Source organism: Pongo abelii, chromosome 12 (genome assembly GCF_028885655.2).
Source record: "Pongo abelii isolate AG06213 chromosome 12, NHGRI_mPonAbe1-v2.0_pri, whole genome shotgun sequence".
In the NCBI taxonomy this organism is placed as follows: Eukaryota; Metazoa; Chordata; class Mammalia; order Primates; family Hominidae; genus Pongo; species Pongo abelii.
The window spans coordinates 46,314,642-46,337,934 of record NC_071997.2 but is presented as its reverse complement, the minus strand read 5'-3'; positions in this window follow the sequence as shown (position 1 = coordinate 46,337,934).

Genomic DNA, 23,293 nt, shown 5'->3' with positions numbered 1-23,293 from the left:
AATGGAGGACAAACTTTTCTTTCTTTTATTTTTTTCATTTGGGGAAAACACAAGGGTCTGCACCTCTGGGGTGCGATGGTGAGCCTCACACTGGGAAAACCACCTTTGTGATCATGGTATCTCCCCTGTCAGGTAAGTATGAGCATAAACTTTGTGTACCCCTCCCATTTTCCCTTTTCTTTACACATTTCCTTGTTTAAAGTTTTAAAATTTATTGTGATTGTAAAAATAAACATGTTTACTGTAGAAATTTTAGAATAAAATTTCTGCCCACAGGAAGCCTGTGCCCCTGAACCCTTCTCCCGGGCCAAGATCGGACTGTTTGAGGAAGATGGAAAAAGTGCTCTGTGAGCAGGATTATGAAATGACAGGGATGACGTGAGGGGCTTTCAAAACCCTGGGAAGGAAGATGCCCAGGTGAATGGAAAGTAGAAAGAAGAAAGTCAAAAGCACCTGTAATACATTCACTCATTCAGCAGATACTTAGGAGCAGCCCCCAGGTCCTGGGAATAGAAGGGTGAACGAGAGGGTCACTCAGATTCTCCTCATTATAATAATAGCAATAGCTACCCCTCTGGGTCCTTGTATGTGCCAGGTCTTTACTATGTGTTAAGCAATTTTCATTTATTATCTCCCTTGATCTGTACAAAACCCATGAGGGAGGATTCATATTAAAATCGCTATTTTACAGATGAGAAAACTGAGGCTTAGAATGGTGAAGGAGGTCACTGAAAGTCACACTGTGAGTTAAACTGCAAAGCTGTGAATGGAAAACGCCCTAAGGCCCTGCTCTTAGCTCCTCTTGGTTCCCTGTTGCAAAGAGGCATTCCCCAGGCAGCTGTGAGGTGGAAATGTCTGTCTTCAGGCTTGCGGCTGAGAAGTTTCCCAGAGACCAGAGGCTGAAGCCTTTGGAGACCCCACTCGGCTGAGGTCCCGGGACCACGAGGGGGCAGCAGAGGTCTGCTGCGCTGGCGGGAGGCTCTGTCCCCGGCTGACTGCAGGCTCCGGGCAGCTGTCCTGAGTTAAAACCTGAACCTCTGGTGGCCGAGAATAGCAAGGGGCTGTCATTCACGTGGGCACCTTCCTTCCCAGGGTTTCGAAAGCCCCTCACGTCATCCCTGTCATTTCATAATCCTGCTCACAGAGCACTTTTTCCATCTTCCTCAAACAGGTCTGATCTTGGCCCGGGAGAAGGGTTCAGGGACACAGGCTTCCTGCGGGCAGTGTGTTAGATGCTGGGCTGGTCACTGGGGCCACGGAGATTAAAAAAAAAAAAAATCCTCTATAAAACCCAGGACTTGCCCCCAAGGGAGACTGGCACCTAAATAAGTAACCGAGGTACACGATGCAAAGTGCAATCATAGACGGACATCTGAGATTCGGAGGCAGCACGAAGTGGGAGAAAGAGGGGCGGAATTAGAAGCCAGGGATTTGGCTTAAAGGTGGCCCGAGGTGTGCAGCTGTCTGCAAATGCCATCCTTCATGTGAGCTGAGGCACAGGAAGAGGCTGAGAAGTCCGGTCTAGAGGGATGTTGGGTAAATGGTCCCAGGTTGAAAAATATTAGATGCTGAAGGAATGTCAGATGTTCTCGAAATTGTGAGGTTTGCCTCTGAGTCCCAGGCAGTGTGTGGGCTGGGATAGCTGAGGCAGGCCGAACCTAGGCTCAGGAAGATGGTGACAGATTATAAAAATAAACATGTTTATTGTGGAAATTTTAGAATAAAATTTCTGCCCGCAGAAATTTGAGGGGTGGGGTTAGGAGGTTGTTAGGAGGTCCAGGGTCAGGGTCAGTGGGCTTCAGGACCTGGCAAAGCCAAAGGGCATGAGAGCCAGCCTTGCCTACCCATTCCGGGCTGGGCCCACAGCTGCCACGACCCTTTGTCCCCGAGGGTGACAGGAGAGCTTGCACCAGCCCAGATGCTTCCTTCTCCAAAGACAGGGACTGAGGGTCTCAGGCTTATACCAGCCAGGATTATTCCAGTGGGATTCCAGCTCTCCTCCTAGCCATGTCCTTCCCGCAAAAGTTTGAAGTGGGTCTGGCTGAGTGAGGTAACTCCTTGACAAACTGGACTCATTTTTGGCTGATGACATGTGTGGTCCCTGAAGCTCTGTCCTCACCCAAGATTGGCGCAGAGGCGAGTGGAGTTGGAAGGGGAAGGCCAGGCATGGCTGTGGCACTCCATTTGCCCCCAGCAGACTGGTGGTCTTCACCTGTGCTCACCCCACAGGCATTGTGGACACAGGTGTGTCACCAAAGGGCCATGAGGCTCCTGTGTCACGTGGGACACCCCTGCCTTGCCAATCTTTAATTTATTATTATTATTATTATTTTTCCGAGAAGGAGTTTTGCTCTTGTCGCCCAGGCTGGAGTGCAGTGGCGTAATCTCGGCACTGCAACCTCCGCCTCCCGGGTTCAAGTGATTCTCCTGTCTCAGCCTCCTGAGTAGCTGGGATTACAGGTGCCCACTACCACACCTGGCTAATTTTTGTATTTTTAGTAGAGATGGGTTTCACCATGTTGGCCAGGCTGGTCTCGAACTCCTGACCTCAGGTGATCCACCTGCCTCAGCCTCCCAGAGTGCTGGGATTATAGGAGTGAGCCGCTGCACCCAGCCATTAATTTTTTTCCCAGGCAGTCTCCCTCTGGGCAGGTGAGTCCCAGGTGGCAGTGTCCGGCAGCCATCCTCGGACTTCTTCCCTGCAGCATGGCCAAGGGCAAAGGAGAGGGAAGGGACTCAGGCCCGGGCGTGACATACAGTGGCCCAACATAGGAAAAACATTTTTTTTTGACCTCTCATTCATTTTCTTAAAAGTTCACATGCCTTTCACCATCTTTTTAGTGACTCCTGGCAAGTTTTATCATTAAAAACAATCTTTTTTAATGACTTGAATTTCCATTTAAAGCAATTTGTGTGACTGGTTTATTTGCTTAGTCTTAAGGTGATGTCACTGCAACAGGCACCATGGATTTAAGGATGTATAAATCCTTATATATCCTTTTTTCTTTTTTTGAGAAGCAAAAAACATGACCACATTAGATGTTAAAATGTTAAAATTAGATGTTAAATGTTAAAATATGGGGAAAATGCAGATCTTAGAACGAGGGAAATTCTTATTGGTAATTTTCATCCTCCCGAAAAACTTCAGAATAAAATTGGTTCTCCCTGAAGATGTGTGACATTTGTCCTTGGCTTCATGTCCCTATCCTGCAGTGTTGGGGGGCACAGGGTGAAGTCACGCTTGTTGTGAGCTGGCCCTGTATTTTCCCAGAGAGAATTCTTTCTGGCTATCCAGAATGTTCAAGGGCTGGAGTTCCAGTTAATTGAACTATTCTGGGTCAACAGCCGCTCTTGATAGATTTGAATTTTCAGCATTTGGAGTTAGAAATCTTTCTTAAGAATGTAATCTCATCAGCAAGCATTCAGTGAGTACCGAATATGGACCTGTTTCTCTGCTTTTATATTGTTGTCTCCAGAACATTCAGGGAGTCCTCATTCAAGCAGTTGACAATTTCATGGAGTTCCTCAAGGCCTTTGTAACTGACACCAGTTTTCTAGAACTGGAAATGAGAGAAGGGAGAGATGGGGCTGCATGAGACGATTCTGTGGGCGTGCTGTACTTTTTTGCCAAGCACTTTGTCGCCTGTCATCTCAATTGTTTCTTACAACAACGCTGTGAATATTATTACCAGGCTCTGACGGGTGAAGCAGCTTGCACCTTGCCTGGCACCATTGTCTGGGTGGGTGCAGAAGGGAATTTCCTCCAGGATCCCAGGCCTCCCTCTTCCTCATTAGGCTTCTTGGGTGGGAGAAACATCTGGGCAGCTTTGGTTTCATTGGTTTGTTCCAACAAAACTCGATTGCTTTTTTTTTTTTTTTTTTGAGACAGAGTCTCGCTCTGTCGCCCAGGCTGGAATGCAGTGGCGCGATCTCGGCTCACTGCAAGCTCCGCCTCCCAGGTTCACACCATTCTCCCACCTCAGCCTCCAGAGTAGCTAGGACTACAGGCACCCACCACCACGCCCGGCTAATTTTTTGTATTTTTAGTAGAGACGGGGTTTCGCTGTGTTAGCCAGGATGGTCTCGATCTCCTGACCTCGTGATCTGCCTGCCTTGGCCTCCCAAAGTGCTGGGATTACAGGCATGAGCCACCGCGCCCGGCCTTGATTGCTTTTTTTTTGCAACTTTTCCCCCACACTGAAGACCAACGCCCATATAACTCCAAGACACAGAAGAGAGAGCGGGAAAGAGACCTCTGTGGCTTGGGGTTGCATGTGGGCCTATGATAAAGGCCTATGTAAGTATATTCAACCAATAACAATCAAACAGTTATTATTTGGCCCTGGCCAAATAGTTATAACTAATGTTTGTTTGAGCCCCAGCTGTGTGCTCAGCACTGGGCAAAGAAGTGACTATGTGTCTACAGAGGACCCAGTCAGGCCTGCTCAGCCTGAGCTCTGCCAGGCTTCCTTGGCCTGCCCTGAGGTCCTCCTGGTCAGGGAGCTGGATGTGTGGGCTGTGAGGCCATCTGCTAGCACAGTAGTGTTAGCTCGGTGGGGTGGCAGGGCTGCTGGAACCCCAGGATGGCACTGATGAGTCTGTTTGGGGAGAGGGTGGGGCTCCTGGAGAGGACATTTCACAGAGGAGGTGACATTTTAGTGGTCCTCTGAAGAGTGAAAGGAATTCTCCAGGTGGACAGAGGGTGTTCCTGGCAGAGCAAAACTCAAAGAACATAAAGGATGGGATGGGTTATGAAAGTACATGTGTGTGCGTGTGTGCATGAGAGAGAGAGAGAGAGAGAGAGATACTCCTATCTGCATTCATCTCTCTCCATGGTCTCTGGCTTCCCCCTCAACACCCTTCCCCAGCACTCCTGGCCTAGCCCTGGGCTTGGCAGGCCTCTCCCTGCTCCCTCTGGGCTCAGAGTTTCTGCCCTTCCACCCCACAAGTGCTTCTCTGTTCCCTCAGCCTCTACTGGCTTTCAGTTTGTCCTTTGAAAAAAAGCCGCCTTTGAATTTGTTCTTCCAAAGCCTGCCCTATGCTCGGCCTCCAGAAGGACGGACACTCGATCCCATCCATGGCTGGCCACAGGGCGTGGCCTTCAGAGCAGCTGCAAGGATAGTGTTGACTCCAGATGGAAAGTGTCTGGAGAATTCTGACCTGACATCACACCACCACGAACTGCATAGGCAGTCAGTGATCTGGGGGTGCCCAGGTGAAGCTGTTCCCAGCCTGGCTTCTTGTCAAAAGCTGGCTTTGAGTTGGAGTCCAGAACAAAAGCGTGGCCCAGGGAGAGGCCAGCTTCTCTGAGAGCAGCCTGGAGGCAAACGGACGTCCTTCATATTTTCCCTGTGACTTGAGCCCAGTGGAGGACCTGCACTCACGGTACTGGCTGCAAGTGGGGCCCGGTATTGGCCTCTCTTGACTCTCCTGCCTACCCTGGGGCCTTGGCCATCTCTCCCCTCTCCGCTGGGCCTCCACTCCCAAAGGTTCTAAGTCCCCACATGTGGCCTCATGCAGCTCAGCCCTTCTGCCCTGCTGAGCCCTACTTAGCCAGGTGAAGAGCTGGGGTTGTCCCAGCCACATGCCGGAGGATGAAAGGGGAGCGCCCGGCCACAGCTGACACCGGCACCCTGGGCCCCATCCCAGGACTCGTCTTCAAGGCACCATCTGTCGCCTGTGTGGGCTAAGCAGGGACAGAGGGCTGGCACGGGGGCCCAGAGGGCAGGGCTAGGAGGGGAAGTCACAGGGACCTACACAGTGGTTTTCATGAAGTCTCTGTGGCGAGTGAACCCTCTTTGGCTTCTCTTCTCCTGCCACCATCGTCCACCCCAGGCAAAGTCTGGATCTGAGGCTGAAGAATAAAGAGTTAGACCTGGCCAGCTCCTAGCAGGCTGGCGTCAGCTTCCTGACATCTAAGAGCATCCCCTTCTGGGGAAGCCAGAGGGCACAGCCAGATGGTCTGTAGCCCAGGCAAGAATCCAGTTCCAGGCACCACAGCGGTCACTGCAGAATCATGAGACAGGAGCTGGACACCGGGCATTGGGCCACAGGACAGGCTGCCTGAGGTTGGCACCCTGCTGGCTCTCTGCCTCCTCCCTGGGTGCAGGCTATCCTCAGAGCACAAAGCTGGACACAGCGGGAGGCTCCCCTGGGTGGGAGCAAATCCCCAGCAGGCCAGGGCCTTTGGGACAGGGGCACATTCACAGGGACGAGGGAGCAGGAAGGCTCTCTGCACTCTTGGTGTCTGTGCCCATCACCTGCCATTTTGGAAGAAGCTAGTGGGTTGGAGAGAAGAGAGAAGGGGAAGGTGAGGGGCTTTGGGGATTGGGAGAAAAAAGGAGTGGGAGGAAGGAGGAAAAAGAGAAAAGAGAATAACATAAAGAAGAGAGAGGAGGAGAAAGAAAAGGAGGAGAGGGAAGAGAAAGGGCTGGGCTACAGGTAACACAGACCCCAACATAACAGTGGCTCAAACAAAGAAGATGTAAGTTTCACTTAGATAACAATCATAAGTAGGAGGTCCAGGGCTGCTGTGGGAGACCAGGAACCTTCTCTTTCCATTATTTTCAGGGTGTCATCCTCATCCTCATGATCAAACATGCCCACCCCCAAACACAACAGTCTATTTCAAGCAGCAGGGTAGAGGGAGGGCACTGTACCCCACTTTATGGCCCAGCGCAGGAGCTGACACACCCCTTCCCCTGCGTCTCAATGGCCAGAATACACTCCCCATAGCTGCCCCCAACTGCAGGGGAGACTGGGAAATGCAGCCTTGGTTTTGAGCATCCATGTGTCCAGAATAAAAATCTCAATGCAAAAGGAGACAATAGATATTGGGGCCGAGGAAAGTAGAGAGGAAGAGAAGCTCTTGGAAGGAGAAGAGGGAACAGGAAGGGAAGTGGAGTAGGCTCTCTGGAGCAGTTTGCGCCCTTGCCAGACCTGACCCCCAGCATGCCTGGGCCCCCACTCCTGGGTGACTGGGTGTGAGGGGTCTATCATAAACAAGTTCCTTGAGGGCTGGAAGCCCTTCCCTTTCCCTAGAGATCAATGAACCTGCCACTAGGTGCCAGACCTGAAGTGGCTCTGGATTCCTTCGTGAAGGTCTCTGGAAAAAGATCTGCAGCTAACAAAAGGAAAGAAGACAAAGTGCAGGGTTCTACTTTCCTACTTAGCCAAGAAGAGGCTCCAGACAGCCTTGTGATCATGAAGAAGGACGTGATAAGTCATATTGAGTCATACTCTGCAGGATGCCAGGAAGGAACTTGTCTGGTTTTCTTCAAGGTATATAAAGGAACATAAAACTATCTTGATATGTGGGACTATCTCACATATCAATTAGTTTGCACTGGGCCACCCATAACAGAAAACCCAATCAGAACGTTCAATAAGAGCATTTGTTGTCACTCAAAGCAAGAAGTCCAGAGGAGGGCAGTTCCAGGATCAGTTAACCCAACAGCTGAACAGCTCCATGTCTGGGCTCTGGCTCCATCTCCTAGAAATTCTTATAGTTTTTCCTTTGGGTTGTCATGTGGCAGCCTGACCTACAAGCATTATGTCCTTCTAAAATTGCTTTCAAAGGAAGTATTCTCCCCACCACTGTCATTTAATCTGGAAGGAAAACTTTTTCCAGAACCTCTCCACCAGAATTCCCCTTATCTTGGCCAAACTGTGTCACAATTTCTGGCAAGAGCAAATGAGATTACCCCTTCCCATGGGAGGGATTGTTTAGAACAATCCTGATTCATGATGAGGGAGCCACCTTCTCTGAGCACATTGCAGCTGGATCCTGAACAAAGACAAATTCTGTTATCAAAATCGTAGGAAGCAATGATTGTTGGTTTGGCCAAGAGCAGACATTAACAATCAATCTTAACTCTCTCAGACAGTCATTACAAATCAAGCAAAGTTGGCACATGAGATAAAGCATATGTATTATCTCAGTCTTAGATAATGGGAAGTAAGGAAGCCGTAATTCAAGGCATCTTTAGTGGCCCAGTTATCTTGTCATTGTCTCATGGAGTGCTTTTAAATTTGTCTACAGACAGGGTGCGGTGACTCACACCTGTAATCCCAACACTTTGGGAGGCTGAGGCAGGAGGATCACTTGAAGCCAAGAGTTTGAGACCAGCTTGGATAACACAGCAAGACACTATCTCTACAAAAAAAAAAAATTAAAAAAATAGCTGGGCATGGTGGTGTACGCCTGTGGTCCCTGCTACTTGGGAGGCTGAGGTGGGGGTATCACTTGAGCCCAGGAGTTTGAGGCTGCACCGAGCTATGATCGTGCTACTGCACTCCAGCTTGGGCAACAGAACAAGACTCTGTCTCTATAAACAAAAAATAAATAACGTTTTTAAAAATTAAAAAAATATGTCCACAAATTCTTTGACATTCCTCCCTACAAAAGGTGGCAGCTAATTCCCCTCCTCTTGAATATGGGCTGGACTAGTGATTCATTTCTAAGGAATAGAAAGTAGCAGAATGATGCTGTATGAATTTTGAGACTATGTCCTAAAAGGCAGGGTAGCTTTCACCCTGCTCTTTCTTGGACCACTTGCTGTGAGGGAGGCCAGCCACCATGCCATGAGGAAGCTCCAGCAGTGCTATGAAAAGACCATACGAGGAGGAACTGAGATCTCAGTTCCTGGCAACAGCCATGTGAAGGAGCCATTTGGAAGTGAATTTCCAGCCCCAGGCAAGCCCTTCTGATGACTGTAGCACTGGCTGACATCTTGACTACAACCCCATGAGACACCCCGCGCCAGAACCCCCAGCTAAACCGCTTGCAGATTCCCTTCCCACAGAAACTCTAAGATGACAAATGTTTGTTGTTTGGAGCCACCAAGTTTTGGGGTAATTTATTGTGCAGCCAGGGCTCACATTGTCACTAGGGTGAGGCAAATGGCACAACATCTAAGGAGATGCTCCCTTTCAGGGCTATGACAGTTCACGGTCCACACATGACCCCGAGAGGGAATGTCTTCTTAAATTCTGTGCCCTAGGCTCCTCGCTTGCCTCACCCCCGCCCCAACCCTGTGTCTAGCAGCAGATATACCTCCACGGCCCTTTTCCCTCTTCCGAACATTCTTCAGCTTATGTTGGGAATCCATGCAGTTCATTTTTTCCCTCTTTCTCCTCTTGAGACAGAGTCTTGTTCTGCTGCCCAAGCTGGAGTGCAGTGGTGCAATTACGGCTCAGTGTAGCCTTGACCTCCTGAGCTCAAGGGATCCTCCCACCTCAGCCTCCTGAGTAGCTGGGACTACAGGCATGTGCCACCATGCTCAGCTAATTTATTTTATTTTATTTTATTTTTTGTAGAGACAGCATCTTGCTATGTTGCCCAGGCTGGTTTTGAACCCCCGGGCTGGAGCAATCCTCCTGGCTCCCAAAGTGCTGGGATTACAGGCATGAGCCACTGCGCCCGGCTTTCATGCAGTTCTGAAGAAATTGGCTTCAGAACTGCATGGTTCTGGTTCCAAGGTGGAGCATGTGACTACGCCAGTCAGCACATTCCATTACCCTTTGGTCACAGTGATTGGATCAGTGTGGCATGTGGCCCAGTCCTGTCCAATCAGGATAGGTGGTGTCAGGCTTTATTGCTAGCAACATGGGGACAAATATGAACCCACTTTTCTGATGTTAGCAAGGTAAGTGAAACTGTGCAGACTTCTGGCAGCCTTTTTGGGACCTCCAAGGGGAGCCAGTTTGGGGATAAAGCTGATATCAGGAAACAGAGAATCTGGGTCCTTGGTGACATTGTTCAGCTGTTAGATTAACCTGAAGCCAGCCTCATCCCTGGACTTTTCAGTCCAGCAAGGTAAAAATTTCCCTTTTAAAATTTAAACCAGTGTGAGTCTGGTTTTCTGTTACAGGCAAAGGAAAGCACAAATGTGATGTTAAACACATGGAGGAGACCCCACATCAGTCACTTCCACAGATGCTGCCAAGGATCCAGCTGCTCCACACTGTGCCGAGTGCATATCCAGATGTTCTGTCAAAGTGCTCTTGTTTCAGCCAGATGTTTAGTATCTTGTAGATGGAAGGTTAACTTGATTTAGTGCTTAAACGCAAACATCCTTCCCTCTCTCTCACCCACTCCCTAGGCCTGGTATCTGCCCACTCATAGCCCCTGCCACGTGGCTGTGCCCCATCCACGTGACTGTGCCCCATCCACATGGCTGTGCCCCATCCACATCCTGGGGCAGGCGCTATGTTTTGTATCTTGTAATAGCACCCCCTCGCTTGTCCTCATCCTCTCTAGCCATTTGGGCCAGGGATTGGGATCCAGCCCAGAGAGCCAGTCTAGAAGCAATAACCGATGTGTAGCTTGGCATAAAGAGATGCACTGGGGCAGTCAGTCTTTCTTTGTCTCTCTGAAGTAAGAGATCTTGAAGAATGAGGCAGTTACAGGTAAAGCCACAAAGCAGAGACAGACCCTAGAAGAACATCAGGTGAGTGGAAGTGACATGGAAGCGGAGATGAGGAGCAGGTGATGGCTACAAGGAAAGAAGAGCTATCCTAGAGTCCGGGGAAAGAACGAGAAGAGGATGGAGCAGATTCACAGAGGGAAGCAGACTCCCTGAGAGTGGGGACGAGACACTGAGAAGGAGATAGAGAGCAATCAGACAGGGCAGGCTAGGTTCTGCTGTGGAGACAAGTCCAACAAGGGTTTCTTCTTGACTACGCATAACCTGTCCATCACAGGTCAGCAGGGAAGGCTCTGTGCACCACCGTCGCACGGGAACGTAGGCTGATAGAGGCTGACGCGTGCTTCCACAGTTGCAGAGGCAGGTGAAGGACGTTTGGCCAATTGTACATTGGCCCTTAAGGCTTCTGTCTAGAGTGACACATGCCCCTTCTGCTTACAATTCATCGACTAAAGCAAATCTCATGGCTGCGCCTAATTTTAAAGATGGAAGAGTCGTGCAATGCTACTCTCTGTGTGGAAAGAGGAGAAACAGGAATATCTGTGACCAGCTTTATTGACTGCCACAGGGTAGGGAGCTGGTCCCTAGAGCTGCCTCAGATCCCACAGGCTAAAATTTCATGCAGCCCTGCCATCCTGTGATCCTGGTTTATGCTTACACAATGTTCCTCTTATCCCACACATGCTTCGAAGTGCCCGCCATCCTCCACACACATTTGTGTATTTCTTGCAGCTTAAGACATCCCTCCATAGACTTCTTCCTTCTTTTGAATGCTCCTTTCCCAACTGGGGGCTCCCTCCTTCAAACGGTCTAATGCGGCACAAATTCCAGCAAGGTGGGAGGATCTACAAACCTTTTTACTGGGAATATAGGAGAAGACTGTGAGAAATTCTACTTGTACACATAAAGACCTTGTAGGTTCCCCTGGCAGACATTGTTAATAATTCAAATCTATATGGTATTCTAGTGCTCACTATTTGCTAAGCACTGTGCTAAGAACTTTGAATTATCTCATTTAAAATACTTTTGGCTGGATGCAGTGGCTCACGCCTGTAATCCCAGCACTTTGGAATGCAGAGGTAGGACGATCGCTTGAGACCAGGAGTTTGAGACCAGCCTGGGCAATATAGCAAGACCCCCATCTCTAAAAAAAATTAAAATATTAGCCAGGCATGGTGGTGTGCACCTGTAGTCCCAGCTACTTGGGAGGCTACAGTGGGAGGATCACCTGAGCTCACGAGTTGGAGGTTGCAGTGAGCTGTGATTGTGCCACTGTACTATAGCGTGGGTGACAGAATGATACCCTAACTCTAAAAGAAGAAAAATAAAATAAAATCCTTAAAACCTCACTTTACAGATGAAGAAGCTACGGCATAGAGAGGTAAGCAACTCTCTCGGTGCACCTTATATTCCAGTACACACCCAAGAGAGACGGTGGGGTTTTGGGGCTGATGGACCAGCCCTGGAGACTGAGGTTAATCTCTGGGGAGGGAAGTAAAAGGAAGGAGGCTGCTTCAGGTGGGCAGAGCTTACCCCCAAGGAAGAGACAACCTGGGATCCAGGAGAAACACACTTAATGGGGCAGAGTGTGGTGTCCTTCAGATGCACTTGGCCCAGACTCAAGTTATTCGAGAAGATTGAGAAACAAAAAGAAAAGAAGCTGTCTCTGGTTGAGCACGTATAATGCCCAAACTGTGGTCTCTAAATATCTTTTCTCACTGGAGGGAACCAAGGCTTCTTGGAGAATTGCCTGTTTCCAGGTCTGGAGCAACAAATACACAAGATGCGCCCAGAACATCCTGAACCAGAAAGCGAGAAAGTGATCAAACACCACGAGGGGCATGTCAAAAGGACTCAGGTGCCAACTTGAAGGAGCTCCCACTGGATAAAACGGGATTATTTGTGCATCCCAAAACAAACCAAAACAAACATACAAAAATCCTGCAATGAACTGAAACACATCAAATATTGTAAAATCCAATAATTCAAAATGACAATAAAAAAGAACCAAGTCACTATTCTGAGAACTGATCAATTAAGGAAACATGTTTTTTTAAAAACCAACTTTGGGGCCTCCCAGATACACAGTGAATTTCAGGGTTAGTTGGAAGGCACCCCATGTTCTCCCCAAGATTCTTTTTCTGGCTTTCTCCAGGCCTGAATTTCCACCATTAGAGACTCATTTCTTTGGGTTTACAAAGTTTTGGAATCAAAGTCAAAATACCCTTGGGAAAGGTTTGTTGACTACTCTCCTTGAAGATTGTGGTAAAGGGAAAGTGGAAAGTCCTGTGGTTCCTATAGGGTCTGGACAGATAGTGGTACAGCCAGAGAAGAGGAACTGGGAAGGTCAAAGGATTTGGCAACATCAGCTCAGGCAGGGATTCTTCAACTTGAATGTGCAGGAGAATCCCATGGCTAGCCATGTAAAGTTCAGCTCCTCGGTGGCCCAATCACATGGGTTCTGATCCAGCAGGTAGAAAGAATGGCAGAAAGGTACATTTTATTACATACCCCAGGTGATTAGGACACAGGTGGTCCTGCCATCGCCCTCTGGGGACACTGGGTCTTCCTTCTTGGACTGTGTACCTTCCTGCTCCAGAGCCCCTGACCATCAAGCTGAGCACCGACAGCCACTGCAGACTCCATCAGGCCCTCTCTCTGGGATCTCTTCGGTACTGCCAGCTCCCTTAAAGGTGCCAGGCTCTTCCCTGTATGGAGAAGCTGGCACCATAGAGAAGCAACCCAGCCACACGGGTCCTGGTGCCAGCTCTGAGCTGCCTGCTCTCGTCCTGTCTCACGGCTTCCCAAGCTGACAGACCTGCCCGGCTTCTCGTGTGACTGCCCACTCACTCCTGGCCTGATGCTTGACAACACGTCTGGGACTCTGCTGGGCTGAGGACCCTACATCTCAGCCCAGGTCCCGCATGCTCTCAGTCCTGGGATCCCTGTCTCCTTCCCCATGCCACCTCCCAGCATCCTTGTTCCTGGGCAGGAGGTGCTTTGCAGCCCTGCGCCTCAGCTCTGTGACCCAGCCAGATTGGTGGCCAACTGCCCTCACTCTGGGGTCAGCTAACCACCTCTCTGTCCTCCTCCTCACCCTGCCACCTCACCTAGTCCCTTCCACCTCCATGGACTTCCCCTGGGGCCTCCCTCCCCACATCGCAACCCTCCTTTGCTGAGATGAGCCCCACATCCCATGAGCTCATCCTTTCTTAGCAATGCTCCTCAGACCACCTCTTCCCCATGGACTGAGCCCCAGTGGGGGGCTGACCTTCGGCATCTTACGCCTGGCCCTTGACTCACAGCTTCCCTGTTCTGACACCCGGCCTTTGCCTGACCCCATGGGCAGGCCTGGGCGCCAGCCTTGCCCCCCCGGGCTGGCCCGTCCCCCTGCCGCCTGAGCCTGGGTTATGACATCTTTCTACTGAGCAGCTCTTATTTTGAGAAGGCAAACACGGCGGCGCCCACAGGCATGTGCACACGCCAGCACACGCACACACATACCCTGTCCATCCCCGGACGCCTCGCGCACTGGGGTTAAAATCTGGCTGGCCATGTTTATTTTTCTTCCTCTAATTTCCCCTTTGGAACAAACAACAGTCCTGTAACCCCGACCACCCTCCCCTTTCAGATCTGTGGTCTCCCACCACCCTTCTCCCGGGTCCTCCCCTCGCAGCTGTGAATGAGAACAGAGTAAGTCTTTTAGCGGGAGGCAGCAGCCTGAATGAATTGATCACAGCCTCAAAGCCAGCAGGACGGGGGGATGGTGAGCATGTGTGTTTGCTTCTTAAACGCTCTTTGCACACCCTGAAGCTTCTATTTTTCCATGTGACTTGGAGCAAATGCCTTCCCCCAGCCCTCCATCCTTTTAAAATTTATTTCATTTCATTTTTGGTCCCATGCATTTTGTTTTCTATTTTCTACAAGGGAGCCCGAATCAGGGCCTCAGAAAAACAAGGCCGAGCTGCCAACTGGAAATGTTTGCTCTGGGGGCGAGTTCGGAGGCTGGCGTCAGGCGGGGCAAGATCTGTGCCAGTGGAATGTGATTTGGGGAGGAAGCTGCAGGTCACTCAATCGCTGGCAGCTGGCCCGGGAGCAACTGGATGCTTTCTGGGCTGTATGTGTGTGTGTGTGTGTGTGTGTGTGTGTGTGTGTGTGTGTGTGTGTGTGTGTGTGTGTGTGTGTGTGTGTGTGTGTGTGTGTGTGTGTGTGTGTGTGTGTGTGTGTGTGTGTGTGTGTATGTAGAGTTTTTTCCCTCATGCAAACAGAGCTCTGGAGACGTGGAGACAGAAGCATTAGGAACAAACGAGACAGGGGGTTGGAAAATCAGGGGATCTGGGGGAATAAGGTGGGCCGGGGCGGGGAGAGGGTGCCGGCAGCTTGAGCAGCCATGTTATTCAGCATGTGCTGTGTGTTCAGCTCTGAGCTGGGAGCTGGCAGGAGCAAGGAGGGCTGCAAACCACATCAGCCCCCAGTGATCTGTGGGTTCTTTGGAGAAACAAGGCTTTCAGTATAGAACACCGGCAGGTGAGCCTGGAAGTTCCCAAGAGCGGAGTGTGTTCCTCTGGGCTGAGTGTGTCCAGCGAAGGCTTCCTGAAGGAGGTGTGGTAGGATCAGAGCCCTGAAGCACGTATGTTACTGCACTGAGAGGAGAGACGTTTAAGGTGCAGTTATTAGCTACCTTGGGCCAAGCCCTGTGCTCAGCCCTTTACATTGATAATCTCCCTTTAATCCTCACAACAACCCTATGAGGGCCAGTCATCTTTCTATCCTAGCTTTGCAAACAGGGAAACTGAGGCCCAGTGAGATCAAGGAACTCAGTCAAGCTCCCAGCTTGTAAGTGTGAGCCAGGGGCCAACTCGGGACCATCCCTGTCCAAAGCCTGGGCTCTGTCCACCACCGCTGAGGGCCACTTTTCACTTAGCCGAGTTCCTTGTGGAAGGGCTTGTTTTCCCTGCCCCACTCAAAAGAGGATTGTTGAATTCAAGATGGAGAACGTTGGGGACCTAAGATGCCAGGGTAGACTTCCAGGGGGCAGTGTGACAAACGCTCAGAGGCCAGAGAGATAAACTACCTTGTTTCCTTGCTCCCAGGAGGTAGTGGCTGGGCCCCTTGGCAGTCCCCCCAGGGTTCATATCAGGTCAGCCCTCTCCTGCAGCCTACCCCCCTTACCAATGACCCACGACCCCCTCACACTCCCCCACAGACCCCCATCACATGTCAAGTTCTTTGCCATCCCAAAGTGAAGGTCTGCCCACTTCCAGGAGTCCTCAGAAGTTATCTGTGTTGTTCTGAGTCACGCACGAAACTCAGTGAACCAGACAGAATGGATTTTCCCCAGGCAGCCACCACAACCCTGGGGTTGGAATCAGGAGACCTGAGCCAACTGAGTGGGGGGCAATTGGTTAAAGTCAACAGTCTACCTCCTGTGTGATAACAAGTGAGCCATTTCCATTCTTGAGCCTCAGTTTCCTCAGTTTTAAAATGAGGAGTGGCCTGAATGTTTTTTGAGCTGTCACAGATGGAAGGAGAGGCTCTAAGGCAGTGGAACTATCTGCAGGTGTTGGAAGGGTCAGTCAGGAAGACTTCCTCGAGGTGTTCAGCCCACTGCAGAAGGATTCTCTGCCAGAGGAAGCAGGGTCTGTCAGGGACTGAAGACGGGAAAGGAAAGAAGCCAGCCTGGAAGGGCAGGAGGAGATGATGGTGAGGGAGGTAGAGTCCTGGCCAGGGTGGTTAGAACAGCTTGACTCAAGCTTGTCTGGTAGTAATCAGACGGCCAGTGATCCATGTGATTAGAACAACTTTGTTGACCACTTGGGAGTTCTATTGTCTTGAGCTCAGATAGTTGGTTAGCCTCCCCCATGAACTCTTTTTGACCAAACTGAGCACTAATGTTAGGTAGACACTGGCTTGGGGCTTACCTGGGCCTGATACATCACCTACATTGGTTGAACTGACCAGTCGATTCCACGAGACTACTAATTTTACCGATTATTTCCAGGAAACAGGCAGTTTATAGCGTTAACTAAAATCAGCAGTTGTTTTGGCTTTTTGGAGACAGTCTTTGGATCTGACATCTTCAGTCCTCAGAGACATTCAGGCTACCTGCCACTGACCAACAGTAGTCAGATTCCTGAGAAGACTGGGAAAAACCCTACCAACAACGGGCGTCAGGACTCAGTCTCTCTCATCAAAAAAAAAAAAAAAAAAAAAAAAAAAAGGCAGGATCGAAATAGACCAGGAGTGGCAAACACATGGTGTGAATCCTGCTACTCCTTTTCTTTCATCCATGGCAGACATTGCTAATCAATTATAGCACTCATTCCCAAAGGGACCCAGATGCAGCCTCAGGATCCTTTTCAACACAGAGCTTCAGGCAGCCTCTACCAATCAATTAGATTTGGCATGCATGATAAAAAGCATTTGTCCTCTGGACTAGATGATCTCCAAGCCTCCCTCCAGCTGTGCTGATCTAGAATTGCAACTGATTAGGCATCTTGAGGACTCAGCCTGGGGACCACCAGGTCTACAGCTGTCCCTGGGGCATCCAGGTCTATGGGGCTGCCCTCGAGCTGGTGCCTTATTAATTTTCCTCACTGCTAATAAATGTGCATTGCGTCAGCTCTGTTCTGCCCCCTCATGTTCTCTGGCTGCTGCCATCAGTGGGGACTTTTTCAGAGAGCTGCAAAAATAGTTTTTTGTTGTTGTTGTTTGAGGAGCCTACACAGAAGCAGCAGCCAAGGCTTTTTTGCTTCCTTTCTTTTCTGAGGGAATGGGGAAATGCGGAGGGAAGACCTCACAATGAAGGAATGTGCTCCTTGGGGAACTGAAAGTTGTTTTCCTTAAAGAAGAAGAAGATGAAGAAGAAGTCAGCACACTCTAACTTCACATCTAGCCGCAAAGCGCATCTGCGGGGATTGCTAACAGCTCCCAGGAGATCGTTGGCTCAAGCCAAGCCTGGTTAGGCTGTTGACAACTAGGTCCTGAGGAGCAGAGCCCTAATGAGCAGCTCGCTCACTGCCTGCCCTCCCGGCTGGTCTCTCTTTGGTGTTCATTGGGCTCATCAAGGCCCTGGGAGACAGTTTTTCTTGCCTGTGATGGATGTTAGGCATGCAGGGGAGCTCACTTTCTCACGGGTGAATGTTTCACTTTTCCCCACTGCTGTGCTCTGGGGTTTTTAAGAGGCTTGAGACAAATCCTAAGACACTAGGGATGGGAAGAGCTTGAGATCTGTGGGTTCCACCTCCCCCTCACTTTTCTCCATTTACAGATGAAGAGGCTGAGGCTTGCGGTGGGGGGGTGGGGGAGATAGGGGACAGAGGAGGCAGATGCTGAAGGGTACCGAGCTGGTCCTGGGAAGAGAATGCATCTCTCAGCTTCCAGACCACTAAGTCAGAGCTGCAGGAAACTCAGAGAGTGTCCAGCCCAGAGCTTCTTGAACTTGAGTAACATATGCCCTTGTCCCAAAAGGAAACACATTGTCCCAGAAGCCTAAGATCACAATTATGCTCTTGTACTTTATGTTTTTTATTCTTATATAACTATAAACCCAAAACAAATTAATAAATGAATACAAGCAAAACTACAAAGGTGATCAAAATTCACATTAACAAACAGGTTAATACGATGAATAATATTGTTTTGCAGAAACAGAATCTCACAGGGCACAGGAGAGGAGCAGAGCACCAGCAGGGGACACTAGCCTTCTTCCTGCATCCATCAGAGCCTTCAGAATGAGGAATCTGGGGGACAGGAGGATGTCAGGGGGAGGGAAGAGGAGCAAGAGAAGGAAGGGACAAGTCAGATGCCAGGCAGAGGAAGCCGAGAGCCTGGAGACTTGGCTGCTCCAGGGCAGCGCACTTATCCTCTTGGGGCCGACCACGTTTCTTCCTTAGGCAGGGATCCTTGAGGCTGAAATCATCCCTAACAGACCCTCGACGGTCAGGACAGTGTCATGTCACCTGCCAGTGGGAACCTCACTGGGCTCTGCCCATACCCAAGCACTGCTCCTACCTGCCACTTCCTGTTTCCTTCAAGTGGGGACACAGAACAAGCACACTGCACAAGCAAAGCATAGAGCATGTCATAAGGTGAAATGGCTGGTGGCTCCAGCTGGAAACGGGTGGTAAGGGGAGGCCTCAGTGACCAAGTGACATAATGGCAAAGGTTTGGAGGAGGAGAGGAAGCAAGCCATAGGCATTTCTCAGGGAGGCGGTCTGCCTGGCCAAATCCCACCATCTTTCCAGCCTGGTTTAAATGCCTCTTCTTCCAGGAAGTCCCCCAGAGCTGTTTGGCTACACTCTGAATTCCTACAGCTTTTTCCTTAGTGTCTATCACTTCGTACTGGTTCAGACTTGGATTATCTTTCCTACTGGACTCGGAGCTCCTTGAGGTGGGCACTGTGTCTCCTCTTACTAGAATGTCAGCTCCACAGGGTAGAGGTTTTACTCTATTCACTGCTGCATAACCCCAGCCTTAGCAGGTGCTCTACAGAGGATAGCGAAGGGTTATGGTGGATAAAGGAAGGGATGGGGATGGTCTCTTTGCAGGACGTGAGCTCTTGATGGCAGAAACCTCACCAAACTTATCTTTCTTCTTCTTCTTTTTTTTTTTTTTGAGATGGAGTCTCGCTCTGTCACCCAGGCTGGAGGACAATGGCATGATCTTGGCTCACTGCAACCTCCGCCTCCCAGGTTCAAGCGATTCTCCTGCCTCAGAATTCCAAGTAGCTGGGATTATAAGTGCGTGCCACCACAACTGGCTAATTTTTTGTATTTTTGGTAGAGACAGGGTTTCACCATGTTGGCCAGGCTGGTCTCAGACTCCTGGCCTCAAGGGATCCACCTGCCTCAGCCTCTCAAATTGCTGGGATTACAGGAGTGTGCCACCATGCCCAGTCACCAAACTTATCTTTCTAACCAGCCCCATTACAGTGCCCGGCTCAGCTCGAGATCTGTCCAGTGTAAGAACAACTGTTGACTTGAATCCATTGCTCCCAACTCAATTGATCAGGTTGGGGAACCCAATGCCAGAAAAAAGATTGTGGATTCAAGACAACCACAAGTTCTTGGCAGTCAGGACAGCTGTGCCTTTGACATGACCAACTCTGTGTCTGGATCCACTGTTTTTTTCTGGTCAAAGCAGCTGACTAAATAGCTGAGCAGGTCTTGGTCCAAACAGAGGAGTGGGCCTTCATTCACTCAGTAAGTACTTATTGAGTGTCTACTGTGTACTAGGGATTGTTCTAGCGGCTGGGATATAGCAGTAAACAAGGCAGGCAAAAATCCCTGCCCTCACGGAACTGACCTTCTAGTGTATGGGAGACAGAAACCAAGCAACCAGTGATATCTGTAGTACGGCAGATGATGGTAAATGCCATTGAAAATAAAGCAAGGAAGAGGTAGATAATACTGAAGGGGAAGGGTACAAACTTCATAGAGGGTGATTAGGGACAGCCTCACTGAGAAGGGGACATAGAAACACCAGAAAGGGGTGAGGAAGTGAACCCTGAGGCTACCTGAGCTAAGGGCATTGCAGGCACAGTAAACAGCCAGTGCAAAGGCCCTGAGGTGGCAGCCTGCTGGGTAGGTTCAAGGAATGGCAGGGAGCCCTGTGTGGTGAGAGCAGAGTGTATGGGCTAGGGTGGGGGATGAGGTTAGAGAGGAAATGGAGGACCAGATGTCAACTTTTGCTCCTACTCGAATGTTTCAGTTCTCTATTTCCGTATAAGAAACCACCCCAAACTGTAGTGGCTTAACACAACCATTTAATATTCTTTCTCATAGTTCTGTTAGTTGACTGGGTTCAGCCAGGTGGTTCTTTAGTGGGTTTCCCCATGGGGCTGCAGCCAGCTAGAGGCTGGGGCTGGAGGCACCCATAAGGTTCTGCTAAGCGCCTTCTTCACTCGTATGTCTGGCACTGTGTTGCTTTCTATGTGGCCTCTCTCTTCAGCAGAACCCACCGGGATTTCTCACTTAGCAACTAAAGGCTTCCAACTGGCAGGAAGCCGAAACAGCCAGTCTCCATAAAGCACAGCAGCACTTCTGCAGGGCTCCATTAACCAGAGCAGCCACAGGCCAGCCCAGGTTCACAGCAATGGAGGTACAGACTCCACCTCTCCATGCATGCAGGGAGGGAAGGAATTCATAGCAGCCATTAACATCCGAGCAAAAGAATTCAAGCGGAGGTTTTAAGCAGAGAAATGACATGATATGTCCTATTTTAACAGGACACCTGGCCAATGGTGTGGAGATCTGTCATGCCAGCCTCCTCCTGTTTTTTGTTGATAACCCTCGTGACCTTTTCTCCTCCCCACTCTCCCTTTCCACTCTGACCAAGAGTCAGGACTAAACCCTACCCCCTGGGCACTGCCCTCTGCACATGTGTTAACAAGGTACACAGAGCATGTGCTGAGATGGTGCACACAGCGGGTCTCAGGGAGAGAGTGCCCTTATCTGGCATCTGCCCAGCCCCAAAGACTCGGTTTTCCATAAATGGGATAGCCACTTGAATAGAGGAAGGTAGAAGAAAGATTGCAGGAGAGTCTGAAAGAGCTTCCTGCCTGGATGCCTCATCACTGTCCTCTGGATCCAATGCCCTGCTGGTTAATGGTGGCTGTGCTAGCACTGTGAATGGGAGGTGGGGAGGAGCTCTGGATTCTTCTTATTCCCCTGGGTGGCCCTTTCTGGAGCTGCTGTGAGTACCACCCCAGGGGGGCACCATTCATGCTGTGTCTGTTTCCACCAGGAGAGTTTCCTCCTGGCAGTCTAGTTTCCACTCTTCCTCCCTTTCTCTAATGGGTGCCACACCTACTTTGGAACAATCTGAACAGCCATAAATAGGGACTCCAGATTCAGGAATGCAGAGCTTCATGTAGCAAGCATCCAAGGTTCCATCCTATCCGGCCAAGAAGCAGCTAATCACTGGCCGGCACCCTGCAGGGCTGTCCTGTCTGCGCTCGGGTGGTGTGTGCACCAAGGAACTGCTGGGCAGATTCCACTGGCAAAGATGGAGGGCTCCAGTGCCTGGATACCAAGATCTGGGCTCTATATGCCCTTGCCATCTGACCCTGACTAGAAGGAGCTAGAAGTGCACTGTGCTGGACCAAGGGAGGCCAGTGGCTGCAGCTGAGAGGTGGACAGCAAGAAGCCCACCAGGCTGGCAGCACAGCAGGAAGAGCTGGCTGACACAGGCCAGCCCCATAGGTGGCCCAGTTATCACCTCCCAGATGCTAGTCACTGAGCTCTCAGGAGGCAGTGGACGCAGTGGTTCAGAGCTTGGGTTTTGGGGTCAGTTGGCCTGGGTTCAAATCCCATGACTGTTCTTTTTTTTTTTTTTTGAGACGGAGTCTCACTCTGTTGCCCAAGCTGGGGTGCAGTGGCGCGATCTTGGCTCACTGCAAGCTCCGCCTCCTGGGTTCACGCCATTCTCCTGCCTCAGCCTCCCGAGTAGCTGGGACTACAGGCGCCCGCCACCATGCCCAGCTAATTTTTTTGTATTTTTAGCAGAGACGGGGTTTCATCATGTTAGCCAGGATGGTCTCGATCTCCTGACTTTGTGAACCGCCAGCCTCGGCCTCCCAAAGTGCTGGGATTACAGGCGTGAGCCACCGCGCCCGGTGACTGTTCTTTCTGTTGGCAAGATTTTTTTTTTTCCCCACTAAGAGCCTTAGTCTTCTTATCTGTAGAGTGGGTTTACTTCCCTGGGTGATGATGAGGATTAGTGAGACAGAGTTTGTATGCGCTCCTTGCATGGCAGTATTAAAGAATTATGATTGCCTGGCTTTCCAGCATCTGTTCCCAGTGGCCTGACCCTAAGCTCTTCCTTTGCCTTCCCTTTTTATCTTTATTCCTTTTCCCTAGACCAGCCATCCAAAGGGGTATGGAATCTTCCAGTGACAACATCACTCGATCCCAGGGTCACCTCAAATGGTTAATTCAGTGGGCGATGTTTTTAATGAAGGGCATAGGGTGTCGTCTGCATTGTCCCATCTAAAGGTGTGAGTAGGGCCACATGGAGCCTTGGGAGACTTTTTATCCTGGAAAGTCTATGAATTCATGAAATCCACATTACTGTCATTACAGGGCCACCACAGTTGGCAAAAGTTCCTCATGGGGAGACCGAAGTGTTGTATGCAGTCCCAATAGTGTGATACCACCAGGGGGTGCTGCCCAGCTGGTCCCTGCCCCAATTCTCAGCAAGGCTGAGGAAGGCAGAAGTGAGAGCCCTTGGAAGACAGGTTTGACCCTTAGGCTGGTGGGGCGTGGGCAGCCAGCCTGGACCTGGAAGGTCTGCAACCTGGCAGGCTGACAATGGCAATAGCAGGGACTCCACGTCAATCGGCCTCTTTACAATTTGTCGCCTGTTCCCACACACACCATTCCGTCTCAAGATTCAAGAGATGATGCCCAGATAGTGAACAGAGGCTCAGAGAAGTCAGGGAGCTGCTCAAGGTCACACACCTGGTACGTGACAAGGCGAAGATCCCTCTGGGCTTGCCTGTTGCCAAATCTGGGGCCCTGGCATTTAGCCAGCGGGAGAGGCAGCATGTTGAGGAGAAAGAGCCTGTCCGGAAGCCTGTAGCCCAGCTTGGAGCCCTGCTCTACCTCCACTCTGCATGGCTGATCATTCCTATCCAATCCCTTCGCCTCCTCCTGCCCCATGGGATCTCGGTGACCTCCTCTATTTAGGGGAAGTTGGTACAGGGCTCAGGATCAGTATGAGTGGATCCCTTGGTATTCAGCCAAGATGTGATTTTCCCAGACACAGCTTGGCCTCCTTAAGGACAAAATTCAGTTCTGCTAGAGACTTCTCACACCCCCTAACTAGCCATGAGCACCCCAGTCTTTAGCTACACCCAAGTCTGG